The sequence below is a fragment of the Panulirus ornatus genome, chromosome 7 (genome assembly GCF_036320965.1).
Source record: "Panulirus ornatus isolate Po-2019 chromosome 7, ASM3632096v1, whole genome shotgun sequence".
In the NCBI taxonomy this organism is placed as follows: Eukaryota; Metazoa; Arthropoda; class Malacostraca; order Decapoda; family Palinuridae; genus Panulirus; species Panulirus ornatus.
This window is the reverse complement of record NC_092230.1, coordinates 23,841,930-23,856,175: the sequence shown is the minus strand read 5'-3', so window position 1 is coordinate 23,856,175 and position 14,246 is coordinate 23,841,930. Positions and strand designations below refer to the sequence as shown.

The 14,246-nt window shown below is 37.9% G+C and overlaps 1 protein-coding gene across 9 annotated transcripts in view; it reads right to left on the bottom strand.

Moving 5' to 3' along the window:
- Snrk (SNF related kinase) overlaps positions 1 to 14,246 on the bottom strand; it is an 852,818-nt gene that overhangs the window by 195,562 nt on the left and 643,010 nt on the right. The window lies entirely within an intron of this gene.

The following is a 14,246-nucleotide window of genomic DNA, read 5'->3' as shown; positions in this document are numbered from 1 at the left end:
CGACAGCCATAAAAGACAACAGCAAAGAAGACGAAGACTGATGGTGCAAAGGAACACTAAATTATTACAATAATTCTAGATATGTCTCTTCGTTGTATATCCAATGATTGTTGTGTTTCTCTCTCGTGTCTCCCCTGATGTGATTATTACAAGAAAGTGCACTAGGGGAATTATCTTGTTTCATTTTCCCGAGGACTATTAGGAATATATATATATATATATATATATATATATATATATATATATATATATATATATATATATATATATATATATATGACTGTACAGTGTTTATTAGTAATATAGCGGGTGCTGTGGATACAGGTCACATGTGTGCAGGTCATTCCTGCTCAGACCACCACCGCCTACCACCAAGAAGTAAAACTGAAAAAAAAATATCTGACGTGAAAAGCCCTAAAGAAAGCTTTGTATATGCCAGAGGCAAGAAAAAAGTCAAGGATATATTGTTGTCCCATTATTAAACTAAAATGGCACCTTAATTAGCACCAGCAAGGAGATGGCTTCCCTTTCAAATAAATATCTCGACTTAGAATTTACCAATTTTCACCAGTAAGTGAACATTACAACAGTATGTGAACGTTACACCAGTATGTGAACATTACACCTATATATGAACAATACACCAGCACGTGAACATTACACCTGTACATGAACAATACACCAGTACGTGAACATTACACCTATACATGAACAATACATCTGCATGTGAACATTACACCTGTACATGAACAATGCACTGGTAGGTGAACAATACATCAGTACGTGAACGTTACACCTGTATATGAACAATACACCAGCACGTGAACATTACACCTGTACATGAACAATACACCAGTACGTGAACATTACACCAGTATGTGAACGTCACACCAGTACTTGAACATCACACCATTACATGAACAATACACTAGCAAGTGAACATTACAGAAGCACGTGAACATTACACTTGTACATGAACAATAGACCAGTACGTGAACATCACACCAGTACATGAACATCACACCTGTAGATGAACAATACACTAGCAAGTGAACATTATACCAGTACGTGAACATCACACATATACATGAACAGTACACCAGCATGTGAACATTACACCTGTACATGAACAATACACCAGTACGTGAACATCACACCATTACATGAACAATACACTAGCAAGTGAACACTACACCAGCACGTGAACATTACACTTGTACATGAACAATAGACCAGTACGCGAACATCACACCAATACATGAACATCACACCTGTAGATGAACAATACACCAGCAAGTGAACATTATACCAGTACGTGAACATCACACCTGTACATGAACAATACATCAGTACGTGAACATCACACCTGTACATGAACAATACATCAGTACGTGAACATCACACCTGTACATGAACAATACGTCAGCACGTGAACATCATACTTATACATGAACAATACATCAGTATGTGAACATCACACCTGTACATGAACAATACGCCAACACGTGAACATTACACCTGTACATGAACAATACACAAGCACGTGAACATTACACCTGTACATGAACAATACGCCAGCACGTGAACATTACACCTTTACATGAACAATACACAAGCACGTGAACTTTACACCTGTACATGAACAATACACCAGTACGTGAACATAACACCTGTTCTACGTCTCATATGCAGCACATCCCTTAACCCTTTGAGCACGGCATCATAACTCTTCGAGAAGAGTGTTATAACCTCTTGAGCACGATCTTATAACTCCTTGAGCACGATCTTATAACTCTTTGAGCAAGACGTTGTAACCCTTTCGACGTTATAACCCTTTGAGTAAGAGGTTGTAACCCTTTGAGCACAGCATTACAACCCTTTGAGAACGACGGTATAACCCCCTGAGCATGAAGTTATTACCCCTTGAGCACGCGTTATTACCCCTTGAGCCAAGTTATAACCCTTTGAGCACACGTTATTATAGCTAGAGTCCGATGTTATTAACCCCTTAAGCAGGACGTTATAAGCCCTTGAGTGCGACGTTATAATCCCTTGAGCAGGACGTTATAACCCCTTGAGTACGACGTTATAACCCCTTGAGTACGACGTTATAACCCCTTGAGCAGGACGTTATAACCCCTTGAGTACGACGTTATAACCCCTTGAGTACGACGTTATAACCCCTTGAGTACGACGTTATAACCCCTTGAGTACGACGTTATAACCCCTTGAGCAGGACGTTATAACCCCTTGAGTACGACGTTATAACCCCTTGAGTACGACGTTATAACCCCTTGAGTACGACGTTATAACCCCTTGAGTACGACGTTATAACCCCTTGAGTACGACGTTATAACCCCTTGAGCAGGACGTTATAACCCCTTGAGTACGACGTTATAACCCCTTGAGTACGACGTTATAACCCCTTGAGTACGACGTTATAACTCCTTGAGTACGACGTTATAAACACGGGGTGTGGCGGTCCGTGGTGTTTTAAAGGCGGAAAGTTCTATTAAACTGTTTCATCAATGCTTCATACTACGATGAACTGTTTTATCGATATTTCACACTAGGATGAAGTGTTTCATCAATGCTTCACAACAGGATGAAGTTTCACAGATGTTTCACACTAGGATAAACTTTCATCAATGCTTCACACCAGGATAAACTGTTTCATCAATGTTTCACACCAAGATAAACTGTTTCATCAATGCTTCACACTAGGATAAACTGTTTCATCAATGCCTCACACTAGGATGAACTGTTTCATTAATGTTTGAAACTAGGATTAACGGTTTCACACTAGGATAAACTTTCATCAATGCTTCACACCAGGATAAACTGTTTCATCAATGCTTCACACCAGGATAAACTGTTTCATCAATGCTTCACACTAGGATAAACTTTCATCAATGCTTCACACTAGGATAAACTTTCATCAATGCTTCACACTAGGATAAACTTTCATCAATGCTTCACACTAGGATAAACTTTCATCAATGCTTCACACCAGGATAAACTGTTTCATCAATGCTTCACACTAGGATAAACTTTCATCAATGCTTCACACTAGGATAAACTTTCATCAATGCTTCACACTAGGATAAACTTTCATCAATGCTTCACACTAGGATAAACTGTTTCATCAATGCTTCACACTAGGATAAACTTTCATCAATGCTTCACACCAGGATAAACTGTTTCATCAATGCTTCACACTAGGATAAACTTTCATCAATGCTTCACACTAGGATAAACTTTCATCAATGCTTCACACCAGGATAAACTGTTTCATCAATGCTTCACACTAGGATAAACTGTTTCATCAATGCTTCACACCAGGATAAACTGTTTCATCAATGCTTCACACCAGGATAAACTGTTTCATCAATGCTTCACACCAGGATAAACTGTTTCATCAATGCTTCACACTAGGATAAACTTTCATCAATGCTTCACACTAGGATAAACTTTCATCAATGCTTCACACTAGGATAAACTGTTTCATCAATGCTTCACACTAGGATAAACTTTCATCAATGCTTCACACCAGGATAAACTGTTTCATCAATGCTTCACACTAGGATAAACTTTCATCAATGCTTCACACTAGGATAAACTGTTTCATCAATGCTTCACACTAGGATAAACTTTCATCAATGCTTCACACTAGGATAAACTGTTTCATCAATGCTTCACACTAGGATAAACTTTCATCAATGCTTCACACCAGGATAAACTGTTTCATCAATGCTTCACACCAGGATAAACTGTTTCATCAATGCTTCACACTAGGATAAACTGTTTCATCAATGCTTCACACTAGGATAAACTGTTTCATCAATGCTTCACACCAGGATAAACTGTTTCATCAATGCTTCACACCAGGATAAACTGTTTCATCAATGCTTCACACTAGGATAAACTTTCATCAATGCTTCACACCAGGATAAACTGTTTCATCAATGCTTCACACCAGGATAAACTGTTTCATCAATGCTTCACACCAGGATAAACTGTTTCATCAATGCTTCACACTAGGATAAACTTTCATCAATGCTTCACACCAGGATAAACTGTTTCATCAATGCTTCACACCAGGATAAACTGTTTCATCAATGCTTCACACCAGGATAAACTGTTTCATCAATGCTTCACACTAGGATAAACTTTCATCAATGCTTCACACTAGGATAAACTTTCATCAATGCTTCACACTAGGATAAACTTTCATCAATGCTTCACACCAGGATAAACTGTTTCATCAATGCTTCACACTAGGATAAACTTTCATCAATGCTTCACACTAGGATAAACTTTCATCAATGCTTCACACTAGGATAAACTTTCATCAATGCTTCACACTAGGATAAACTTTCATCAATGCTTCACACCAGGATAAACTGTTTCATCAATGCTTCACACTAGGATAAACTTTCATCAATGCTTCACACCAGGATAAACTGTTTCATCAATGCTTCACACTAGGATAAACTTTCATCAATGCTTCACACTAGGATAAACTTTCATCAATGCTTCACACCAGGATAAACTGTTTCATCAATGCTTCACACTAGGATAAACTTTCATCAATGCTTCACACTAGGATAAACTTTCATCAATGCTTCACACTAGGATAAACTGTTTCATCAATGCTTCACACCAGGATAAACTGTTTCATCAATGCTTCACACCAGGATAAACTGTTTCATCAATGCTTCACACCAGGATAAACTGTTTCATCAATGCTTCACACCAGGATAAACTGTTTCATCAATGCTTCACACCAGGATAAACTGTTTCATCAATGCTTCACACCAGGATAAACTGTTTCATCAATGCTTCACACTAGGATAAACTTTCATCAATGCTTCACACCAGGATAAACTGTTTCATCAATGCTTCACACTAGGATAAACTTTCATCAATGCTTCACACTAGGATAAACTTTCATCAATGCTTCACACCAGGATAAACTGTTTCATCAATGCTTCACACTAGGATAAACTTTCATCAATGCTTCACACCAGGATAAACTGTTTCATCAATGCTTCACACCAGGATAAACTGTTTCATCAATGCTTCACACCAGGATAAACTGTTTCATCAATGCTTCACACCAGGATAAACTGTTTCATCAATGCTTCACACTAGGATAAACTTTCATCAATGCTTCACACCAGGATAAACTGTTTCATCAATGCTTCACACCAGGATAAACTGTTTCATCAATGCTTCACACCAGGATAAACTGTTTCATCAATGCTTCACACCAGGATAAACTGTTTCATCAATGCTTCACACTAGGATAAACTTTCATCAATGCTTCACACCAGGATAAACTGTTTCATCAATGCTTCACACCAGGATAAACTGTTTCATCAATGCTTCACACCAGGATAAACTGTTTCATCAATGCTTCACACTAGGATAAACTTTCATCAATGCTTCACACTAGGATAAACTGTTTCATCAATGCTTCACACCAGGATAAACTGTTTCATCAATGCTTCACACCAGGATAAACTGTTTCATCAATGCTTCACACCAGGATAAACTGTTTCATCAATGCTTCACACTAGGATAAACTGTTTCATCAATGCTTCACACCAGGATAAACTGTTTCATCAATGCTTCACACTAGGATAAACTTTCATCAATGCTTCACACTAGGATAAACTTTCATCAATGCTTCACACTAGGATAAACTTTCATCAATGCTTCACACTAGGATAAACTTTCATCAATGCTTCACACCAGGATAAACTGTTTCATCAATGCTTCACACTAGGATAAACTGTTTCATCAATGCTTCACACTAGGATAAACTTTCATCAATGCTTCACACTAGGATAAACTTTCATCAATGCTTCACACCAGGATAAACTGTTTCATCAATGCTTCACACTAGGATAAACTTTCATCAATGCTTCACACCAGGATAAACTGTTTCATCAATGCTTCACACTAGGATAAACTTTCATCAATGCTTCACACTAGGATAAACTTTCATCAATGCTTCACACCAGGATAAACTGTTTCATCAATGCTTCACACTAGGATAAACTTTCATCAATGCTTCACACCAGGATAAACTGTTTCATCAATGCTTCACACTAGGATAAACTGTTTCATCAATGCTTCACACTAGGATAAACTTTCATCAATGCTTCACACTAGGATAAACTTTCATCAATGCTTCACACCAGGATAAACTGTTTCATCAATGCTTCACACTAGGATAAACTTTCATCAATGCTTCACACCAGGATAAACTGTTTCATCAATGCTTCACACCAGGATAAACTGTTTCATCAATGCTTCACACCAGGATAAACTGTTTCATCAATGCTTCACACCAGGATAAACTGTTTCATCAATGCTTCACACCAGGATAAACTGTTTCATCAATGCTTCACACTAGGATAAACTTTCATCAATGCTTCACACTAGGATAAACTTTCATCAATGCTTCACACTAGGATAAACTTTCATCAATGCTTCACACTAGGATAAACTTTCATCAATGCTTCACACCAGGATAAACTGTTTCATCAATGCTTCACACTAGGATAAACTTTCATCAATGCTTCACACTAGGATAAACTTTCATCAATGCTTCACACTAGGATAAACTTTCATCAATGCTTCACACTAGGATAAACTTTCATCAATGCTTCACACTAGGATAAACTTTCATCAATGCTTCACACTAGGATAAACTTTCATCAATGCTTCACACTAGGATAAACTTTCATCAATGCTTCACACCAGGATAAACTGTTTCATCAATGCTTCACACTAGGATAAACTGTTTCATCAATGCTTCACACCAGGATAAACTGTTTCATCAATGCTTCACACTAGGATAAACTTTCATCAATGCTTCACACTAGGATAAACTTTCATCAATGCTTCACACCAGGATAAACTGTTTCATCAATGCTTCACACCAGGATAAACTGTTTCATCAATGCTTCACACCAGGATAAACTGTTTCATCAATGCTTCACACCAGGATAAACTGTTTCATCAATGCTTCACACTAGGATAAACTTTCATCAATGCTTCACACTAGGATAAACTTTCATCAATGCTTCACACTAGGATAAACTTTCATCAATGCTTCACACTAGGATAAACTGTTTCATCAATGCTTCACACTAGGATAAACTTTCATCAATGCTTCACACCAGGATAAACTGTTTCATCAATGCTTCACACCAGGATAAACTGTTTCATCAATGCTTCACACTAGGATAAACTTTCATCAATGCTTCACACTAGGATAAACTTTCATCAATGCTTCACACCAGGATAAACTGTTTCATCAATGCTTCACACTAGGATAAACTTTCATCAATGCTTCACACCAGGATAAACTGTTTCATCAATGCTTCACACTAGGATAAACTGTTTCATCAATGCTTCACACTAGGATAAACTGTTTCATCAATGCTTCACACTAGGATAAACTTTCATCAATGCTTCACACTAGGATAAACTTTCATCAATGCTTCACACTAGGATAAACTTTCATCAATGCTTCACACCAGGATAAACTGTTTCATCAATGCTTCACACTAGGATAAACTTTCATCAATGCTTCACACTAGGATAAACTTTCATCAATGCTTCACACCAGGATAAACTGTTTCATCAATGCCTCACACTAGGATGAACTGTTTCATTAATGTTTGAAACTAGGATTAACGGTTTTCCACACTAGGATAAACTGTTTCATCAATGCTTCACACCAGGATAAACTGTTTCATCAATGCTTCACACTAGGATAAACTTTCATCAATGCTTCACACCAGGATAAACTGTTTCATCAATGCTTCACACTAGGATAAACTTTCATCAATGCTTCACACTAGGATAAACTTTCATCAATGCTTCACACCAGGATAAACTGTTTCATCAATGCTTCACACCAGGATAAACTGTTTCATCAATGCTTCACACTAGGATAAACTTTCATCAATGCTTCACACTAGGATAAACTTTCATCAATGCTTCACACCAGGATAAACTGTTTCATCAATGCTTCACACCAGGATAAACTGTTTCATCAATGCTTCACACCAGGATAAACTGTTTCATCAATGCTTCACACCAGGATAAACTGTTTCATCAATGCTTCACACCAGGATAAACTGTTTCATCAATGCTTCACACCAGGATAAACTGTTTCATCAATGCTTCACACTAGGATAAACTTTCATCAATGCTTCACACTAGGATAAACTTTCATCAATGCTTCACACTAGGATAAACTGTTTCATCAATGCTTCACACTAGGATAAACTTTCATCAATGCTTCACACTAGGATAAACTTTCATCAATGCTTCACACTAGGATAAACTTTCATCAATGCTTCACACTAGGATAAACTTTCATCAATGCTTCACACCAGGATAAACTGTTTCATCAATGCTTCACACTAGGATAAACTTTCATCAATGCTTCACACTAGGATAAACTTTCATCAATGCTTCACACTAGGATAAACTTTCATCAATGCTTCACACTAGGATAAACTTTCATCAATGCTTCACACTAGGATAAACTTTCATCAATGCTTCACACTAGGATAAACTTTCATCAATGCTTCACACCAGGATAAACTGTTTCATCAATGCTTCACACCAGGATAAACTGTTTCATCAATGCTTCACACCAGGATAAACTGTTTCATCAATGCTTCACACCAGGATAAACTGTTTCATCAATGCTTCACACTAGGATAAACTGTTTCATCAATGCTTCACACCAGGATAAACTGTTTCATCAATGCCTCACACTAGGATGAACTGTTTCATTAATGTTTGAAACTAGGATTAACGGTTTTCCACACTAGGATAAACTTTCATCAATGCTTCACACTAGGATAAACTTTCATCAATGCTTCACACCAGGATAAACTGTTTCATCAATGCTTCACACTAGGATAAACTTTCATCAATGCTTCACACCAGGATAAACTGTTTCATCAATGCTTCACACCAGGATAAACTGTTTCATCAATGCTTCACACTAGGATAAACTTTCATCAATGCTTCACACTAGGATAAACTTTCATCAATGCTTCACACTAGGATAAACTTTCATCAATGCTTCACACCAGGATAAACTGTTTCATCAATGCTTCACACTAGGATAAACTGTTTCATCAATGCTTCACACCAGGATAAACTGTTTCATCAATGCTTCACACCAGGATAAACTGTTTCATCAATGCTTCACACCAGGATAAACTGTTTCATCAATGCTTCACACTAGGATAAACTTTCATCAATGCTTCACACTAGGATAAACTTTCATCAATGCTTCACACCAGGATAAACTGTTTCATCAATGCTTCACACCAGGATAAACTGTTTCATCAATGCTTCACACCAGGATAAACTGTTTCATCAATGCTTCACACTAGGATAAACTTTCATCAATGCTTCACACCAGGATAAACTGTTTCATCAATGCTTCACACTAGGATAAACTGTTTCATCAATGCTTCACACCAGGATAAACTGTTTCATCAATGCTTCACACTAGGATAAACTGTTTCATCAATGCTTCACACTAGGATAAACTGTTTCATCAATGCTTCACACCAGGATAAACTGTTTCATCAATGCTTCACACTAGGATAAACTGTTTCATCAATGCTTCACACCAGGATAAACTTTCATCAATGCTTCACACTAGGATAAACTGTTTCATCAATGCTTCACACTAGGATAAACTTTCATCAATGCTTCACACTAGGATAAACTTTCATCAATGCTTCACACCAGGATAAACTGTTTCATCAATGCTTCACACTAGGATAAACTTTCATCAATGCTTCACACCAGGATAAACTGTTTCATCAATGCTTCACACCAGGATAAACTGTTTCATCAATGCTTCACACCAGGATAAACTGTTTCATCAATGCTTCACACCAGGATAAACTGTTTCATCAATGCTTCACACTAGGATAAACTTTCATCAATGCTTCACACTAGGATAAACTTTCATCAATGCTTCACACTAGGATAAACTGTTTCATCAATGCTTCACACTAGGATAAACTTTCATCAATGCTTCACACTAGGATAAACTTTCATCAATGCTTCACACTAGGATAAACTTTCATCAATGCTTCACACCAGGATAAACTGTTTCATCAATGCTTCACACTAGGATAAACTTTCATCAATGCTTCACACTAGGATAAACTTTCATCAATGCTTCACACTAGGATAAACTTTCATCAATGCTTCACACCAGGATAAACTGTTTCATCAATGCTTCACACCAGGATAAACTGTTTCATCAATGCTTCACACCAGGATAAACTGTTTCATCAATGCTTCACACCAGGATAAACTGTTTCATCAATGCTTCACACCAGGATAAACTGTTTCATCAATGCTTCACACCAGGATAAACTGTTTCATCAATGCTTCACACTAGGATAAACTTTCATCAATGCTTCACACTAGGATAAACTTTCATCAATGCTTCACACCAGGATAAACTGTTTCATCAATGCTTCACACTAGGATAAACTTTCATCAATGCTTCACACCAGGATAAACTGTTTCATCAATGCTTCACACTAGGATAAACTTTCATCAATGCTTCACACCAGGATAAACTGTTTCATCAATGCTTCACACCAGGATAAACTGTTTCATCAATGCTTCACACTAGGATAAACTGTTTCATCAATGCTTCACACTAGGATAAACTTTCATCAATGCTTCACACTAGGATAAACTGTTTCATCAATGCTTCACACTAGGATAAACTGTTTCATCAATGCTTCACACTAGGATAAACTTTCATCAATGCTTCACACTAGGATAAACTTTCATCAATGCTTCACACCAGGATAAACTGTTTCATCAATGCTTCACACTAGGATAAACTTTCATCAATGCTTCACACTAGGATAAACTTTCATCAATGCTTCACACTAGGATAAACTTTCATCAATGCTTCACACCAGGATAAACTGTTTCATCAATGCTTCACACCAGGATAAACTGTTTCATCAATGCTTCACACCAGGATAAACTGTTTCATCAATGCTTCACACCAGGATAAACTGTTTCATCAATGCTTCACACCAGGATAAACTGTTTCATCAATGCTTCACACCAGGATAAACTGTTTCATCAATGCTTCACACTAGGATAAACTTTCATCAATGCTTCACACTAGGATAAACTTTCATCAATGCTTCACACCAGGATAAACTGTTTCATCAATGCTTCACACCAGGATAAACTGTTTCATCAATGCTTCACACTAGGATAAACTTTCATCAATGCTTCACACCAGGATAAACTGTTTCATCAATGCTTCACACTAGGATAAACTTTCATCAATGCTTCACACCAGGATAAACTGTTTCATCAATGCTTCACACCAGGATAAACTGTTTCATCAATGCTTCACACCAGGATAAACTGTTTCATCAATGCTTCACACCAGGATAAACTGTTTCATCAATGCTTCACACTAGGATAAACTGTTTCATCAATGCTTCACACTAGGATAAACTGTTTCATCAATGCTTCACACTAGGATAAACTTTCATCAATGCTTCACACTAGGATAAACTGTTTCATCAATGCTTCACACCAGGATAAACTGTTTCATCAATGCTTCACACCAGGATAAACTGTTTCATCAATGCTTCACACTAGGATAAACTTTCATCAATGCTTCACACTAGGATAAACTTTCATCAATGCTTCACACCAGGATAAACTGTTTCATCAATGCTTCACACTAGGATAAACTTTCATCAATGCTTCACACCAGGATAAACTGTTTCATCAATGCTTCACACCAGGATAAACTGTTTCATCAATGCTTCACACCAGGATAAACTGTTTCATCAATGCTTCACACTAGGATAAACTTTCATCAATGCTTCACACTAGGATAAACTTTCATCAATGCTTCACACCAGGATAAACTGTTTCATCAATGCTTCACACTAGGATAAACTTTCATCAATGCTTCACACTAGGATAAACTTTCATCAATGCTTCACACTAGGATAAACTGTTTCATCAATGCTTCACACTAGGATAAACTTTCATCAATGCTTCACACTAGGATAAACTGTTTCATCAATGCTTCACACTAGGATAAACTGTTTCATCAATGCTTCACACCAGGATAAACTGTTTCATCAATGCTTCACACTAGGATAAACTGTTTCATCAATGCTTCACACCAGGATAAACTGTTTCATCAATGCTTCACACCAGGATAAACTGTTTCATCAATGCTTCACACCAGGATAAACTGTTTCATCAATGCTTCACACCAGGATAAACTGTTTCATCAATGCTTCACACCAGGATAAACTGTTTCATCAATGCTTCACACCAGGATAAACTGTTTCATCAATGCTTCACACCAGGATAAACTGTTTCATCAATGCTTCACACTAGGATAAACTTTCATCAATGCTTCACACCAGGATAAACTGTTTCATCAATGCTTCACACCAGGATAAACTGTTTCATCAATGCTTCACACTAGGATAAACTTTCATCAATGCTTCACACTAGGATAAACTTTCATCAATGCTTCACACTAGGATAAACTTTCATCAATGCTTCACACCAGGATAAACTGTTTCATCAATGCTTCACACCAGGATAAACTGTTTCATCAATGCTTCACACCAGGATAAACTGTTTCATCAATGCTTCACACTAGGATAAACTTTCATCAATGCTTCACACCAGGATAAACTGTTTCATCAATGCTTCACACCAGGATAAACTGTTTCATCAATGCTTCACACTAGGATAAACTTTCATCAATGCTTCACACCAGGATAAACTTTCATCAATGCTTCACACCAGGATAAACTGTTTCATCAATGCTTCACACTAGGATAAACTTTCATCAATGCTTCACACTAGGATAAACTTTCATCAATGCTTCACACTAGGATAAACTTTCATCAATGCTTCACACTAGGATAAACTTTCATCAATGCTTCACACCAGGATAAACTGTTTCATCAATGCTTCACACTAGGATAAACTGTTTCATCAATGCCTCACACTAGGATGAACTGTTTCATTAATGTTTGAAACTAGGATTAACGGTTTCACATATGCTTCCATCAACTTTCTCCAGTAGGTCCTTACTATTACCGGTTCAACGTCTCTTTCTGAAACATTACATTAAATAAATTTTAAGTGTAAAATTCCAAAATAGTTTCTCTATGATTTCAATATCTTTTTTCTTCAAATAAATGAATGTCGTTGTGACACTTCCCTTCGATCTATGTTTCCCATCATACGTGAAAAGTGTTGCAATTAAAAACTGTAATTAAAAGCAGTGTTCCTGAGTACGCTGTGAGGCAGCAGCACCTCCAGGTCATACGAAAGGTGCCAACACCTGCGAGATGCAACATCAATAGTTACTACGCCAACAGGTCTATCTATGTAACCCACCACCTGTAGCGGCAGCACACGTTCCATTTCACCCCCACCCATTGTTCCGTTCCTCTCCCACACAAACTGACCGGACCAACAAGTCCTCATCTGCTGCTGCTGCTGGCCACAACAACGCAGCCACAGACACTGACCACAGGCAACCGGGTTACCACAAGCGTGACGCACGATACGTACCGTGTTTGAGACCAAGGTGTCCAGCAGCAGCAGCAGCAGCCTAGCCGTAAGCCGTCTACCACAGTGGACTATTGTTGTTCGCCTGACCCACACGACCTTGGCCTGTCCGTCCCAGCTCTAACATTACAGCTTACCCTACATGCCTTAACGGGCCATAAATCTAAGCCTCAGCTAAGCGACTAAGCTGAACAAGCTAACCTTCTCACCCCGGGCAACTTAACCTACCTAAGCCATCGTCAGACTCACCCAGTCTAAGCTTAAAACCTTCAATCTTTTACCCAACTTTACCTAAAATTCCCACGACCCTAAAGTAACTTAGTGCACCTTCTTCCTTTTTCCTCGTCCTCCCGCCTTCCCGCCACCCGGTACATGATGATGCAGACGACGCAATACCCTCAGTACCTCGCCGCCGGTAAAAAAAAAAAAAAAAAAAAAAAATTGAAAAAATCGTTATCGGACAATGTGGCGTAAAGAACCTGGCGCGTCACTCGGAAAACGACGGTAAAATTTCCCGTATCGGGAGATGAGGGGAAATTAGCATGGCAATTTTACAACGGGACATCGAGACATACGAGACCTGGTGG